This window comes from Petaurus breviceps, unplaced genomic scaffold, assembly GCF_028583685.1.
Source record: "Petaurus breviceps papuanus isolate PSGF00001 unplaced genomic scaffold, PetGlider_PUasm1.0 90804, whole genome shotgun sequence".
In the NCBI taxonomy this organism is placed as follows: Eukaryota; Metazoa; Chordata; class Mammalia; order Diprotodontia; family Petauridae; genus Petaurus; species Petaurus breviceps.
In genome coordinates this window covers 5,110,596-5,125,585 of record NW_027187348.1, presented here as the reverse complement: position 1 = coordinate 5,125,585, position 14,990 = coordinate 5,110,596, and the positions used below count along the sequence as shown (strand labels likewise).

Sequence of the window (14,990 nt, the reverse complement as noted above, 5' to 3'; positions counted from 1 at the left end):
TTATTAAAAAAAACCCAAAAGGCATATTTTAAAAACAAACAGGGCATGTTAAACTGATTATATCTTTCTTTGACAAGTTCTAAACTCTCAGATTGGAGAAATGGTGTATAAGTAATTAAACCTGGATTTCAGAGAAAAAAAATGATAAAGTTTCTCATGCTGTTGTTGTGGATTATAGGTTTGGGATCCAGGGGTGGGGAACCTAGAGCCTTGAGGCCACATGTGGCCCTCTAGATCCTCAGATGCAGTCCTTTGAGTGAATCCAAACTTCAGAGAACAAATTCCCTTAATAAAAAGATTTGTTCTGTAAAACTTGACCTCAGTCAAAAGGCTGCATCCAATGACCTAGAAGGCCACATGTGGCCTTGACCCACCCCTGGAGACAATAGTACAATTAGGTAGATTCAAAACAGGCTGAGTGGTTGAACCAAAAGAATAGTCACTAATGGATCGATGGCCTTCTTGAAAGGGGGTTTTCAGTAGAATAACCCAAGGATTTGTGTGTGACCCTGATCTCTTTAACATTCTTGACCTGTAATCCCTTCTTCTGGGGAAGCTAAGACTGGTGGATCTCCTGAGCTCAGAAACTCTGTAGGGCTAAACCTATAGGTGTCCAGGCTAAGGGTCTCATCATGTTCATTCCCTGTTCCCATTATCTCATCTAGCTCTGTCCTGCATATGCCCTCTTGTATCGCCTAAGAGCAGGACCTAAAGTCAGGAATACCTGAGCTCAAATCCCTGCCTGTGTGACTCTTTAATCTCTGCCTCAGTTTCCTCAACTGTAAAAAGGAGGTAAATAGCAACTACCTCGAAGGGTTGTTTTGAGGATTGAAGGAGCTTATATTTGGAAAGTGCTTAACACAGTGCCTGGCATTCAGTAGGTGCTTAATTAATGCATGTTTCCTTCCTATTTGAAGGCATCTCCAGTGGTACAGAAATGGCAAGGAGCCTTGGCTACCCGCAGCTCAGCCTGCATCCTTGGAAGCAGTGACTTTTGATATAGTATTCTATATTGGAGACATTTATTTTTTCTCCTCCTCCTCCCTCCTTTACCTACTGGGATCAAATAAACCCTTTCATTAAACCTCAAGAAACAAAAACTGCTCTTTCTGCTTATATGCTGCTAGTGGTCTAGGTTCCTTGGAGGTACCTAAGTCTGGAAACTAGGAGAGAATTGAAAAAGCAAAAGATTGTTCTCTCTGGTGTCTGGGTGGGAGTTGTCAGAAGCTTCCAGGAGCACATGTGGTTTCCATCAGGAGGCATGGCGCCTTTAGCCTGGCGCAGAAGCCCAGCAGCTCCAGGGAGCCCGGCTGACCTCTTTGTTTACAGTGGTGAGTTGGGGTCTGTGGAGGTTGGGGATGAAGGGGCGGGGAGCTTGCTTTCGGCTAAGCCTTTCCTTCTCCACCAAATTCCGGAAATCCCAGGGCAGCAGGAGGCTGCCGGCAGCATGCAGTGGGACTAGGGCTCCTTGGGCCTGGCTCATGAGCTCTCTGGGGAAAGTAACCCTAAGACCTCTTGGTCAGCTCCATCCAAGACAAACATGGAGCAGATGTACAGAACGCAGCGTCTAGTGAAATTGTTTATTCATAGGAGAGCAGCCATCTCCCCAGTGGGACCCAGATCCTTGTCATCCTTCTTCAGTCCCTCCTCCTCCTTCTAAAAGAAATTCCTCTAAATTTGACACTGCCTTCCAATGCTTTTGCACTCACAGGGACATAGTGAAGAGTCCACATTCCTGTGGAGAGGAACATTCCTAGTGAAAAACGTGGCTAAAAGAGGATGGAGGTTGGCTGGAAATACATGGCTTTGGGGGAGGGGGAGGGGAATGGGATTCCTGTTTGGTACATCTCTGATGCAGATTATAGTTACTATAATGAAATATATTATTGTGTACTGTAGTTCTCTGTGTCCATTTCTTATCATTAGACCTATTCTCCTTTAGGGCAGGATCTGTCTCTTATCTAAACTTTTTTTTTCTTGGTTTGTCTGTTTTTGAAGGCAATCAAGGTTAAATGACTTGCCCAGGGTCACACAGCTAGTAAGCATCTGATGCTGAATTTGAACTCAGGTCCTCCTGACTCAGGGACAGATATTGGATCCTCTGTGCTCCCTTACCTAAACTTTCTAACAGCCTCAACCCCCAACCTACAGTACTGTTTCTGCACATAGTAGGTAATTAATAAATGCTGAATTGACTTGAATTCATTCACTAGATGTGGTTAATAGTCTCATTTGGACAGTATATTGTCCAAATCCTCCCTGTTCTGTCCATTCTTCTTCAGGTGGAGTATTCAGGTAACTAATAAAAATACCCGCCCCCCCCCCCAAAAAAAAAAGACCCAGGCTCACTAAAGTTGACAGGACGCTTAGGGAGATGGGGGGGGGGAGGCAAGAGTAGAGGGCAGTGGAGGAGTATGAATAAGGTACAGAGGCAGGAAAGGAGTATGTGTGAAGGACTGATTTTACATCCATTCCAGAATAATTAGTAAAGAAGGCCTTACTCTATGCTTTCCACCAAAGAAAGGAAAGAGGAAGGGAAAGCAAAAGTGAGGCTTGTTGTACTTTTGGTTTCCCTTTGTCTCTTATTTTGAGGAAATTAAATGGATTTAAGAGGAATCAATTATTTCTCAAAAAGCAAGAAATCACCTTTTTAGGTCTATTAGCCTCTACTCCTTGTCAATAAATCCTTCCTGGGCATGGCAGCACACAGGACTGCTGGGAGACTGAGGCAGGTGGCATTCAAAACTTCTGAGATGTGGCAGGACTAAAGCAAATGGATGTCCAAACATCCATTTTATACGAATACAGTGTGCTGGAACCAGAGCTGATAGTTAAATTTTCAGGGGAGCTTTAACATCTTAGAAATCAGCAAATGCTACAAAGCAGGGCTTAATTTGTGGTTTTGTTGTTTGTCTAGACTTAAGAAAGTGGTAGAGAAAATGATAATAATGCAGATCAAACTTAAAAATCTGTCATGTTTGGGGGGGGTGGAGAACTGGTTGTTAAACACTTACCAGTACACCCAACTGAGACTCTAAGAGTGGGAGTCCACCAGGCTGCTGAAGGAGAGAACCTGTCCAGATCCCAAACTAAGCAGGTCTAGGCTCCAGTGCTGATCAGCATAGGATCAAATCAAAGGTTGGGCGAGAGAAAGAATGCTATTCTGAAAAACAAACAAAAACCATTGACCGGATTTTTGATGTCCCATTAGTGGATGAAAAAGAACAAATATGCCAAAACCAAATGGCTAGATTCTTTTTTTCCCATAATGAGGCATTATTATAGATTTTTTAAAAATCTATAGTAGAATAGAAAAGGTGGCAGATCCTGGACTATGTGTTCTATGTAGATAGATAGACAGATAGATAGACAGACAGACAGACAGACAGACAGATAGAGATAGATAGATAGATAGATAGATAGATAGATAGATAGATATAGAGATATACGCACATTTATATCCACATGCATATACACATATATGCACACATACATACGCAAGTATGTATACAGACATGCACACATATATATGTATATATTTATAGGTGAAGGGAGCATTCATACTCAAAAAAATCACAACTCCTTAAAGTCCTGAAGCATATATTTATAAACTTAAGACATGTAATTACGCTGTCTGGAAGCAGAATGGTGTAAGAGAACACCACTGATGGGTGTTAATAAAAAGGGTTTCAGCCTTTGCTGGGCTTGTCAGAATGACCCACGTTGTGAGTCACTGGCCCGGGAGTCAGAAGGCCTGGATTTTTAGTTCTGTCTTCTTTCTGTATGATCTTAGGCAAGTAATAATAACAATAGCTGATGTATATGTGGCACATTAAAGTACTTTCCATACACTTTCTCATCTGAGCCTCACAACTCCATTTTACCGATAAGAAAACTAAGGTTCAGAAAATTTACATAATTTGCCCATACTCATTTAGTGTCAGAGACAAGAGTCAGACCTCTTACTTCAAGACCAGTGCTGTATCCGCTCTCCCATGCTGCCTCTAAAATTATTAATAATCACAACAATAATAGTTAGCATATATATATATATACACATATATCCAAATACATTCTATTGTTTGAGCCTCATGACCACCTTGTACAGTAGGTACTGTAACCGTCATTATTCCTATTTTACAGATGAGGAAACAAACTGAGGCTCAGATCACAGAGCAAGTAAGTGGTGGAGTCAGGATTTGAGACCAGAATTCTCTTTGACTCCAAGTCCTGAATTCTTTCCTCTGCACCTGTCCCACCTCTGAGTTTATTTTCTCATCTATAAAATAAGGGAGAGGAGGGAACAAGCATTTATTAGGTGCCTGCTATCTGTAGCTTTTAAGGAAAGGAAATAAACATTTAGACAGAGCCTACTTTATGCCAGGTGCTGTGCTAAGCAATTTACAAATATTATGTCATTTGATTCTCACGACAACCCTGGAAGGATGACGCCCATTTTATAAGTGAAGAAACTGAGGCAAACAGTAGTCAAGTGACTTGCTCAAGATCTCCTGGGAGCTGAACAGAAAAGCCTAGGTTTTGAACTCACAGCCATTGATTCAAATCTCTTACTGTTTCCATGTTACTATTGTTGTCATTCAGTTATTTCAGTCATTTCTGACTCTTTGTGACCCCATTTAGGGTTTTCTTGGCATATACTGGAGTGGCATTTGGAGTGCCATTTCCTTCTCCAGCCCATTTTACAGATGAGGAAACTGAGGCACACAGGGTTAAATGACTTGCTCAGGGTCACACAGCGAGGAAGTGTCTGAGGTTGGATTTGAACTTGGGTCTTCCTAACTCCAGGCCCAACACTTTATCTACTGGGCCATCTAGCTGTCTTCCAGGATACTACCCTGCCTCCAAAACTAGCAGTGGATGATTTCAGAAAAGGGTCAGGGTAGATAGAGGTGTTAGGCAAGGGAAGGAGAAAGATAAATAGACCAGACAATCTATTGTAAAAAAAAAAAAATACTAGGTCTAGAAAAACAGACAGGTTCTTCTCTGAATTCAAATACAAATCTACTGTTCCATCTACTGTACCATGTCAGCCTTTAAAAGCAAACTCAAAAGTCACCTCCATGAAGCCTACCCTGATCTTCCTCTTTGGATAATAACTTTCCCTTCTGGACCCCTTCATGGCCTTTTGTTTGGTGCCTCTCTAAGGTATGTCCCCTGTGATGGTGGGTGTTTTAGTGATCATTGTTTGTGTTTTATCCTCCAACTAGCTCCATGAGGGCAGGTAAAATGTCTTATCTAAATTTTGTGTCCACAACAGAACTTGGCACAGTGCTGTACACATAGTAGATACTTAAAACATGTCTGTTGAGTTAATAAATAAATGCTGTAAAAAAAAAAAAAAAGAGAAAATAAACAGATTACATGATGAGAGAGAGGTCCCCAACAGGGCAAGTACTTAAATAAAATATAGACAATTGCTTGGCAGTACTTATGACAGAGGGAATTCAGGCTGTAAAGGGACAAATGACTTCTGAGGTCCTTTCCAAGTCTGAGATTCTATGACTCTAAGGTTCTCTGATAAGTCTTCCCAAATATCCTGGCTTTCCTTGGTTTCCTTCTCTTAAACTCAGTCAACAAGTATTAGGCTCTTACTATATTCTAAAAACCATGCTAAACAATGAGGATAAAGAGAATGGAGAGAAAAAATAATTCCTTCCCACAAGGAGCTTACACTCTAATTTGAAAGCAACATATAAATAAATAGCTCTATATACAAGATCTAGATCCATAGATGTATCTATGTGTATACACGTGTATATCTATACACACATACACATATGCATGCTTGGGTATCTATATCCATGTCTATCGATCTCTATACTTTCTATCACACCTCCCAGGCTTCCTTTAAATCCCATCTCAAATCCCAGCTTCCACAAGAAGCCTTCCCCAAGCCCTCTTAATTCTAGTGCCTTTCCTCTGTTAATTATTTCCTAGTTATCCTGTATGTAAATTGCTTTGTATATATTTGTGTGTGTGTGTTATCTTTCTCATTAGATTATAAGCTCCTTGAAGGCAGGATTTATCTCCAGGGCTTAGCACATTGACTGATATATGGTTGGTTCTTAATAAACGTTTATTGGTTGATAGATTTGCAGAGTTGACAGGTGGGGAGTTGGGGAGGCAGGACCCCAGGAAAGGCCTGTAGAAGATGGGCTTTGAGCTGGGTCTTTAAGGAAGTCAGGGAAACTAAATGATAAAAGGGAGGAGAAAGAGCGTTCCGGACAGGGCAGGTCGGCCAGGACAAAGGTGCAGAGAGCAGAAAGGGAGTTTCATTATTTTAGGGACTCTAAGTAGGCCACTGAAGCTGGACCTCACCTATGTGGAGGGGTGCAAAGGGCAAAAGGACTGGAAAGGGAGAAAGGACCTTGCTTATGAAGCGCTTTAAATGCCAGGGCTCTTAATCCTGGAGCACAGACAGTTCTCACTTTAAGTAAGCGGACTACCCAGATGACCTCTCGGCAAACCGATCTTTACAGGACGTAAATTTGCCTGAGGATGTGGGGGAGGGGCGGAAGGACGCAGGCAGTGGCCGCCGGCACAAGATTCAAGGGCATAGAGAAGCAAGCCCTGGAGGAGGGACCCTGGGGGCGTGACCAGAAGCCAGAGGAAGACGGGGCGGGGCTAGGGAGATGAGCGGGAGCAGGACTCCCACACAGACAGGACAGCAGCACGTGCGACAGGGGGCAGACACGAATAAAGGAATATCCAAGTGGACGGAAGCTGACACGCAAGTGCGGGCGTCGCTGGGTCTTGGGTGGGCGGAGTGGGCAAAGATCTCCTCCCAGTGCTGGAGGTCTCAAGCCAAGGCCCAGATCCAACAATCTCTCTGTGCAATCTTCTTTTCTCTTGTCACTTGGAGGGTTGGGTTGGTTTTGTTTGGGCTTTTTGGTGGGGGCTGGGTCAGGAGGAGAGAGAGAGACAGAGACAGAGATGTGACAGAGCACACAGCACTGTATAATAAAGTTAACATTGGTGGGTTTTCTGGAATGAGGATTTCTTTGAGAATTCTTTACCTAAAGTCACATTTGCATAATTTCAGTTTGCTTTAAAAAGTGAGAATTGTTGATAGACTTAGCTCTTCTCAGCAATACAATGATCTTTGACCCCTAGTCATTAGATTCTAAGACAGCTCCAAAATACTCATGATGGAAAATGCTGTCCACATCTAGAGAAAGAATGATGGAGTCTGAATGCAGATCGAAGCATACTATTTTCTCTCTTTTTTCCCTTTCTCGTGGTTTTTCCCTTTTGTTCTGATTCTTCTTTCGCGACACAACTGGAAATATGTTTAATATGATTGTACATGTATAGTCAGTATCAGATTGCTTGCAATCTTGAGGAGGGAAGAAGGGGGGAAAATTTTGGAACTCAACATCTCATAAAAGTGAATGTTGATAACTATCTTTACGGGTAATTCGGGAAAATAAAAGACTATTAAGTGGGCTGGGGGAGGAAAAAAGTGAGAACTGTCTATTCTGGAAAGAATAATATGGAGGAGCCACTGGAGCTCCTTGGGCAGGAGCATGGAAGGATCAGACGTACAATTTAGGACAATCACCTTAGCACCTGAGAGGAGCATGGATTGGACTGGAGAGGGACACCAGGGACACTAGATTACTGCCTAATGCAGTAATCTAGGCTAGAGGTGATATACTAGGGTTGAGGCTATGTAAGTAGAAAGAAGGGGACTTATCTAAGTAATGTTGTGAAGGCAGAAATCACAAAATTTGTCAACATATTGGATATGTGAGGTGAATGAGAGTGAGAAGTTGAGGGTGACACTGAGGTTGTGGGCCTTGAATGATTGGGAGAATGGTAGTACCCTTGACAATAATGATGAAGTTCAAAAATGGGGAAGATAATTAGTTCTGTTTTGTACATTTTCATTTCTGAAATGCCTGTGGTATATCCAGCTCAAGATGTCCAAGAGGAAGTTGGAGATATTTAACTTGTATAGATCTGAGAATCATCTGCAAGAGATAATACTTATACCTATGGTATATGATGAGATGACCAAGTATGACAGGATAGAGTGAAAAGAGAAGACCAAGGATGACACCTTGGGGGATGCTCACAATTAGGATGAAAAACTAGTGAAGAGCTCTAAGGAGGAGTCACACAGATAGGAAGAGAACCAGGAGAGAAAGAAAAGAGAAAGAAGATTCTGGAGGGAAAGGTTGATCAGTAGTGTCAAATGCTTCAGAGAGATCAAGAAGAATGAGTATGGAAAAAAGGTCATTCTTTGGCATTTAAGAAATCATTGGTAACTGGAGAGAGCAATTGAATGATATCAACAGTCTACTGAGGGTTTTGAAGAGAGAAGAAGTGTTGGTATCAAGGGAATGTAACTTTATCAAGGAATTTTGCAATGAAATGGAGGAGAAATACAGCATAGCTATCAAGGATGGTAGAATCAAGTGAGATTTTGTTTTGTTTTATTTTTTTTCAGGATGGGGAAGATACCCTGAAACAAACATGGGTGCATGTTTCTAGGCAAGGGGAAGTGGTTAGGAAGAAACTGAAAATAAGAGAAAATGTGGGGGATTGGAGAGAGGAAAATTTGCTGGAAAACTCTAGAGGGACAAGGACTGAGGGTTCAAGTAGAGGACTTTGCCTCAGCAAGAACCACATCTATATCTGAAACCATAGTGAGGAAAACAGTGGGGGGTTAATGTCTGAATGATGTTAGATGAGGGGGATGAAGAATGGAGAACTCTCAGCAAATAGTCAATTTTTTTTTTCACTGATGTATTGGACAAGATCTTCAGCTGATAGGGTTGGGAGAGAGGTTGTCAGATTTGGAATAGCTGTTGTGAAGAATAAAGTAACACAATGATTACTAAAGAAGAGAATGTTTGCCTTGTTGCAGTGAGGACCCACTAAACATTAGATAAATTGGTGTAGGTATCAGTCAAGTTTCACAATTTCTTCCATTTCCATTCATCAATGTTACGTAGCTAGATAGTGAAGTGGCTGGAGTGCAAGGCTTGGAGTCAGGAAGACTCATCTTCCTGAGTTCAAATCTGGTCTCAGTCACTTCCTGTGTGACCCCGGGCAAGTCACTTATCCTGTTTACCTCAGTTTCCTCTTCTGTAAAATGAACTGGAGAAAGAAATGGCAAACCATTCCACTTTGCCAAGAAAACCCCAAATGGGATCACTAAGAGTCAGATACAACTGAACAACAAACATTTTGCAATGTATCCCTCTCATTTCCTTCTTCCAGGGATTTATCCCTTATAACAAAGAACTTAAAAATAGGGGAGGGGGGGAAGTTTAGCAAAACTAACCAACATATTGAAAAAGTCTGACATGATATGTAGCATTACACACCCATAGTCTCCACCTCATATCTCTTCTTGGAAAGCAAATATCAATTATCATTTATTAAAGGCCTACTATGCATAAATCTATTTGTAAAAGGAGCTGCAGAAGGCACATAAAGGTTAAATGTCTCATGGTCACAAAACTAGTGTTAGTTGATAGATAAATTTAAGGAAATTGTCAGAGTTATGGGGCAAATTAAGTTATTTGTCCATGATCACAGGAGTGGTAAACGTCAAAAGTGAAATCTGCCCCTAACGTTTATATGGCAGCCAAATACTTAGAATTTTTGAGTAGAAATGGACCTATGAAACGATCTAGTCTAACCCACTCTTTTTTTCAATGAGAAAACTGAGGCCCCAATAGGTCTAGTCACTTGCTAAAAGTCTCACAACTAGTCAGTGGTATAACTGGGATTAGAACACAGGTCTTTTGAGCCTTGGTCCAGCACTTTTTCTTCCCTGATACACTGCCCTCACGGATCATGACTACTTCTTCAGCTTGCTTTGGGAAGGCCATTGAGCCTTGCCTCTTCCTGTGTCCCATGTGGCTGCACACAAAGATTGCCACTAATTTCCACTGAAGGTGAACTTGGAGCCTTGCTAAAAATCCTTAGGTATCAAGTTCTTGTTCCCAGAAGGGTCACAGCTGCAGGCCACTATGAAATGCCTAAAGAATCCAACTTTAGTACTGGAAAACCACAGTGTTGGTCTAGTCTAGGCTTATAACAACCACAGAGCAAATAGAAGATTTAAACAAATATTGTTACTGGAAGGCCCTAGACCTCTGGTAGAGCTTCAAAGTTATAAGCAGAGCCAAAGAAGGGTGGGAACATGGGACCTATTTTATACTAGGGTGAAGGCCTTCAACCTGGGACTTTCATTAGGAGTTTAATGAAAATTTACTTTGTTCTTAATCTGTTCCAAAAAAGTCTAAAGATCTTTCTTTGACCTACCCAGGGGAATTCGGCAAATCCTGAATCTTGGATTTCTTTATTATTATTTTTTCCTTTCTAGGCTTCAGAGGTCAAAAGTGACCAAATAGTTGACAACTCAGCCATTCCAGAGGACACCTGCCTTCACACTCAGCAGGGGTCCTTCACTTTGAAAGGAGGATTCTCAGTTGAGAATATTTCTTTTCTTTTCTAATGGGTCATAAATTAAGCAGATATGCCTTTGTTTGGCTCTGGGGCAACAAATATAAACATCTGGTCTATAAAGACAAACAGTTCCATTTCCCAAAAGAAATGCACTTCCAGGGCAAGAAAGCTACACAGAGGGAACTGAGACAAGAGGTTAATTCAACAAGGTATTAACAGAAGAATCAGAGGATAAAGTTATAGCCTAAGAGGATGGAAGCAGGGCAAATGGGGTCATAGAAACCCATAGTTCTTAGAGGGTGTGGGTTTGAATCCCACATGTGATCTTGGGTACATAACTTCCTGGATCTCTCCTGTAAAATGAGGTGTTTGCATGTACAACCTATACTGAACTGCTTATCTTCCCAGTAAGGGTGGATGACAAGGGAGGAAGGGAATGAATCTGGAATTCAAAGTTTTAAAATCAAATGTATATATACATATATATATATGTATATATATATATATATACACACTATTATTAATACTATTTTACATGTAACTGGGAAATAAGATATACAGGCACTGGGGCATAGAGATCCACTGGAAAAGTCAAAAGGGGTATGGGAGAAAATATGGGAGAGAGCAGATTGGAGGAGGAGATATCCTGTGGGACTGCTGTTTGGGGGCGGTGAGTAGGGGAAAAACGGGGAGAAAATTTGTAACTCAAAATCTGGTGGAAATCAATTATGGAAACCAGAAGTTAATAAAGCATTTGAAAAATGAAAAAAAAAATGAGGTGTTTGGATTATATGACCTCTAAGGTCCCTTCCAACTCCAGATCTATGACCTTATGATCCAGAGAAAGGCAACCTCTTAGGGTCAGAAACATGAGGCATAGAAACAGGGGAGACTTCAGTTTGAATCTGTTCTCTGACACATTCACTCACTATGTGATCAGGAGTAAGTCACTTACGAGTCTTAGTATTCTCAAATATAAAAGTTGATAATAATACTTATACTACCCACTTATGAGACATTTGATATTTGTGAATATCAAATGAGATATCATATATAAAGCACATTGTAAAATTCAAAGTGCTATTATTAATATGTCGTTATTATTAATATTATTCATAATAATAAGAGGAGTTAGCAGAATCCTGGATAATAAAAAATTATGGATAATGCAAATATTTCTTACACAGTATGGGACCTTGGGCAAGTCAACACCTCCATGCCTCAGTTTCCTTCTCTGTAAAATAAAGAAATTGGATAATTGCATCTGAGGTACTGTCCAGCTCTAAATGAATGATCTTATAACTAATAATTGTATTTGACTTGGACAATTAGGCACACCATACATACACAAAAATATTTTCAGTTCCCCTTGAAGGGATAGAAAGTGATCCTCTTTTTAGTTTTATTCTATTAGATAACAGAAAGTTAGGGCAGCTAGGTGGTACAGTGAATAGAGTGCTGGTCCTGGAATCAGGAAGACCTAAGTTCGTTTCCAGCCCCAGACACTGACTAGCTTAACCCTATTTTCTTCAGTTTTCTCATCTGTAAAATGAGCTAGAGAAGGAAATGATAAACCACTAACCCAAATGGGGTCACAACAACAATAGAAAGTTAGAGATTCTCTAGTGTCACCCTCTCATTTCACAGATCAGAGTAAGGGGAGGCAGGATGACCACATGGCAATATTGTAAGGTGGCTTCCTATTCAGGCATGATCAAGCTACAGGTTTCCAAGTTCCCTCCAACTTGAAGATTCTGTGATTCCTTGATGACATTGGCCTAATAAGGCAAGAGAGCTAGCTTTCTTGGGTTCCCATAGCTAGTCAGTGGCAGAGCTTCTAATTCCTGATCCATTGTGCTTAAAAAAAAAACTGAACTATTTACAGTATAAAGTCACAGGAGTTAATGAGATCATCACTGGAGAAAGAATAGAACCATTGCTATCTAGGAAACAGATTAAAGAAGGGGAGCTGGTGAAGGAGACCTCAGAGAAACGGAGGTTAAAGGAGAACCATGAGAATGCAGTGTCATGAGAAGAAAGGAAGGAGAAAGTTTCAAGAATGAGAGGGTGATTGACCATGTTAAATAGAGTAAAGAGGTCACAGAAATAGAGGGTAAAGAAAAGGAAGTTGGATTTGATAATAAGGTTATTAAAGAAAACAAGCTGTACATAATAGAGATCTGTACATCCATGTATAATTTTTTCTGCTCTAATTCATACATATGTACGTATATTTATGCATATATGGATGTCCTTTTTGTTAATGAATAAATCAGTTTTTAACAAATGGTTATTAGTGACTTTGGAAACAGAGGATTATAGGAGACCTTAGAGATCATCCCCATTCTCTTTCATATTATAGATTCAATCATATTCATTTCAGCAAGCATTTATTGAGGGAATGGAGGTCTAGAGAGGGAACATGACTTACCAAGATACCAGAGCTTGGTAGAGATGGGACTATATCGCAGGGCTTCTGACTTCCAACCCATTGAGCTCTGGTTCATTCCACTAAATCACCTTGACTCTCTTGACAGAGCAATTTTAGCAAATTGGGAGAGGAGGGAACAGAAAGAGAGATACTATAAAAGTATTGATGAATAAAGGGCAGAGTGAAATGGAGGCAGCAAGCATAGAGCACTCTTTCAAATGAAGAGGTGAAGGAAAGAAAGAATAATAACTCACAGGATAGCCAGGTCAAAGAAATATCTGTTTTAGGATAAGGAAGACCTGAAATGTTTGCAGCCAAAAGGGAAAGGGTGGGTATGTTATACAATAACCTCCCTGGGATGGGTCAAGGGCAAAGGGATGGATTATGTGACTCTCCCAGATCTTTTCCAGTTTAAAGATTTAAGATTCTCCTTTGCTCTATTCCAGCACAGGGAATCATAGAATTAAGTGATGCAAGAATATCCCCATGAAACTCCAAAACAAGGGTGGGAAACCTGTGGCCTTCTAGGTCCTTGGGTGCAGCCTTTTGACTGACTCCAAGTTTTACAGAACAAATCCTTTTATTAAGGGGATTTGTTCTGTGAAGTTTGGGTTCAGGCAAACAGCCACATGTGGCCTTGAGGCTGCAGGTTGCTCACCCCTGCTCCAGAATCTAAATCCTGGATGAGGACCTAAAGGGGTCACTTGGTTCATTTTTCTACCTTGTGACAGATTAATACATTGGATTGTTCAAACTCTCATTACATTTAAAGGTCTGAAAATTGGAAGTGTTATAATAATATCCTGGTTAGTGAGAATCTCATGTGTGCATACACATACACACAGACTAATTCTTTTTTTTTTTTGCCTTTTGAAGGGCAATTGGGGTTAAGTAACTTGCCCAACGTTGCACAGCTAGTTTTTTTGTGTGGGTATTAAGTGTCTGAGGCCAGAACCAAACTCGGGTCCTCCTGACTCCGGGGCCAGCGCTTTACTCACTGTGCCACCTAGCTGCCCAATACAGACTAATTCTCATAGCATCCCCTAAACAAAGAAAGATATTTGCAACCACCTTTAGATAGGGTTTGAGATAAGAATAAGGAAAGAGACGAACAGGGATAGGGCCTAGGGTAGGCATAGGAATAGGATTAGGAATAGGGACTAGACCTGCCATTTTATTGATATAAGGAACTGCCAGATGAAGCAACTCTTTTTACCAGTGTAGGTAAGCTCCTCTACTGAAACTTACAGTCTAAACCAGTAGTTCCAAACTCAAATAGAAATAGGGGCCACTAATCCAAGTATACATGTGAAATCATGCAAAACATATTTCCAAATTAGCCATTAACTTAGTTTTAAAATGTAATTTTATCTATGTTTTATTGTATTTTTATTTATTTTGTTAAATATTTCCTAATTACATTTTAATATGGTTCAGTCTGACCCCAGAGTATTGTTGATTACATCTTGTTTGATACCTCTGGTCTATAAGAATTGCCTAGAGCCCTGAAAGGCTACAAAAAAATCAGTCACACAGGCTGTACGTGGATTAGTTGCAGGACCTATAAACAACTACACATTAATTTATTCAGCAAACATCTGCTGGGTATCAAGTGAAGAAGGAAGGACTGAAGAGCAAGAGAGGAGAGGATGCCTGTGGGAGTGGGACCAGGAAAATGCAAAGGGCGGGATGGAATCTAAGACACAGGAGAAGAGATTTAGCCTTGTCAAGGAAGAAGGCCACTTCTGTTTAAAAAAAAATATATGTTTTTTAAGCTCATCTGACACATCCAAGAGACCCCTCTTCCTCAAAACCTTTCCTTGTAACAAATAAATACAGTCAAGCAAAACAAATGAATACATTGGTCATGACTAAAAATGTATGCCTCATTACACACCTCCACACCACCTCTCTGCTAAGAGGAAAGGGTATGAAGAAAGGTCACTTCCCCTTCTGGGACAGGATGGAGATGAGAGAGATGGCCTTTTCTCAGGATCACCTTTGGATAGTGAGTGAGGCTTTCTTGACACAGATACTGGAGTGGTTTGTCATTTCCTTCTCCAGCTCACTTTATACACAAGGAAACAGAGGCACACAGGGTTAAGTAGATTTG

The 14,990-nt window shown here is 40.8% G+C and overlaps 1 protein-coding gene and 1 long non-coding RNA gene across 5 annotated transcripts in view; one reads left to right on the top strand and one right to left on the bottom strand.

The window, feature by feature from the left end:
* LOC138147563 (uncharacterized) overlaps positions 1-14,990 on the bottom strand; it is a 90,168-nt gene that overhangs the window by 15,045 nt on the left and 60,133 nt on the right. For both annotated transcript variants that reach the window (XR_011164848.1, XR_011164849.1), the window contains one exon: positions 3,015-3,163. This is a non-coding gene — a long non-coding RNA (uncharacterized lncRNA). The remainder of the gene's footprint in view (positions 1-3,014; positions 3,164-14,990) is intronic.
* Positions 1-14,990, top strand: part of CLMP (CXADR like membrane protein) — a 134,288-nt gene that overhangs the window by 67,003 nt on the left and 52,295 nt on the right. The window lies entirely within an intron of this gene.